We start from the raw sequence: 2,084 nt of genomic DNA, 5'->3' as shown, positions 1-2,084 counted from the left end.
AGAGTACAGCTGTGTTCAGCTATATATATATATTGGAGTTATGGCTCTATATCACATATAGGTATGATGTATATATATTTTGAATATTGTCTATATAATTATATTATTCTGGAAGAGTTCAGTATCATTTGATCTCATTGTTTTATCTATATATTCCAGAGTGTTCATACTTTGTACATATTATTGATTAAGAAAGATAACTCTTAATGTTTTATCTATGAGCACAATTAAAGGGAAATAACTCTTCATTTGACCGTGCTATCTGGCAAGTGATCTACATGTATGCTTTGTTATAAAATATTTATGATTGTTTATATTTATTTCAGAGCTGTGATAATACTGATAATACACTTATCCACAACAACAACATGGTGTTTGTATTTATTATTCCTTAAACGAACCCCATTTCATACATGTACACAACATTGTTATTGTGTACTCGGATTAAACCGAAAATCCTTCGTTACATTGTATTTGGGTATAATTTTCGCATGTTCTCAGGCGAATATTCATTTATTTTTATCTGTCTAAAGACAATAATTTCAGTTGATAGAGAAATGTTTTTATTTCATCGTTTTTCCCCATCCTTTTGATTTACACGTTTGCTTTGTACACAAAAGCGTGTGTTCATATACCGCTGTTTCTACGCGCTATCGATATGATCAGGGAGAACATGATATTCGAATTCTCCAGCAATTTATTTTTATGAAAACACTCAATGAAAACACATTAGGTGAAAATATATATACCGATAGTATTGTTACAGTATTAGATTTATTAATTTATTTAATAAATCTATAATGTATTTCATATGTTTTTAAATTGTAAATATAAATGCATTATTAAATCTTTAAAGGTCACCCAAGTAGAACAGGCAGTACCTGTACTTAATTATTATTGCCTTGGGTTATGAAGGTTCTGGTCTTTGGTCTTTGGTTTGAAGTATTCACTGTTTTCATTGGTTTGGACTTTGTAAGGTTGTGTTTTATTGGTTCAGTATTTTTCCCTCCAAAAAAAAGTTGTTTGTTATGGTCATTCTTTGTCCAGTATTTGTCCAGAAAGGGTTGTATTTACGAAGTTTTATAATTATGACCTTCTGACATTGACAGAGACAATACTTTTCTCTCTTAAGGTAAGATAACATTTATATACTAATTCTAATATGATTTCTAATATTTGATTTAACTGTAAAATCTGTAATTTTGCCAAAGTTAATTCCATAGCACTAGCACAGTCAGAATCTGATTTGAGAGACAGTAATTAAGGAGTAACTGTTTTATTGAAAGTATTTTTTTATTTTATATATATCTACTAGATGTTTTTATGATGATAGGTTTATTTATGTAAACTATGATAATTTGTAGTTTTATGATCTGGACATACGTGTACAGTGAGCCATATTGTGACTACAATGAATGGGAGAGGCTCAGTCCCATAGATTGGTATGATATTTATGATATTAATGTTTTTATATTTTTCAAAGCGTAATATTAAAAGGGGGCATTGATTGTATGTAAATCATGTACAGAGTTACCTCCCTTTATGCAGTGTATCTGTTAACTGCAGATTGTAATTACTATATTGATACGGATATATCAGAATATTTTATGCTATGTATTTATTATTTGTTATTATGATTTTTCAGGGCATTATTCCAAATTCCTTCATTGTTCCATTATTCCAACTATTCTATGTGTTCATCTGTGAATGTAATAAATGGAGATGTCAGTAGAACCCTGAAACGGACTTATTTATATTTCCATGCTCAAGATTTATAATAAGACACCGTTACAGTATCTTAATATCTTATTAGTATATACCTGTTTAATTGCAATGTAACCAAGCGTAACGATCGCTGGCCAGGACTTTTTTGAATATAATTTATAACTGTTATTAAAACAACTCGTCAGCTGAGCGGACCTATGATTTAAACAGTAAAATAGGGAAATTCCAGAGTTCGAAGTGTTTTTATTTTGGGCGCTCTTCCACATAAACAAATAAGACTGCATTTACGCGTACTTACATGCATGTACGAGTAATTCGTATCATGGGAAAATTCAGTTTATTAGATGAAATAAAACAAA

The 2,084-nt window shown here is 29.8% G+C and overlaps 1 long non-coding RNA gene across 1 annotated transcript; it reads left to right on the top strand.

The window, feature by feature from the left end:
* Positions 1 to 764: 764 nt before the first annotated feature.
* LOC133203703 (uncharacterized) lies at positions 765 to 1,788 on the top strand. The gene is made up of 3 exons (XR_009723450.1): positions 765 to 1,132; positions 1,365 to 1,442; positions 1,646 to 1,788. It is a non-coding gene; the product is annotated as an uncharacterized LOC133203703 (long non-coding RNA).
* The last annotated feature ends 296 nt before the right edge of the window (positions 1,789 to 2,084 follow it).

Source organism: Saccostrea echinata, unplaced genomic scaffold (genome assembly GCF_033153115.1).
Source record: "Saccostrea echinata isolate AGI-Se365-2 ecotype Australia unplaced genomic scaffold, CSIRO_AGI_Sech_v1 ptg000051l, whole genome shotgun sequence".
In the NCBI taxonomy this organism is placed as follows: domain Eukaryota; kingdom Metazoa; phylum Mollusca; class Bivalvia; order Ostreida; family Ostreidae; genus Saccostrea; species Saccostrea echinata.
Note: the sequence above shows the minus strand (reverse complement) of the source record. Positions and strands in the feature narration are given on the sequence as shown.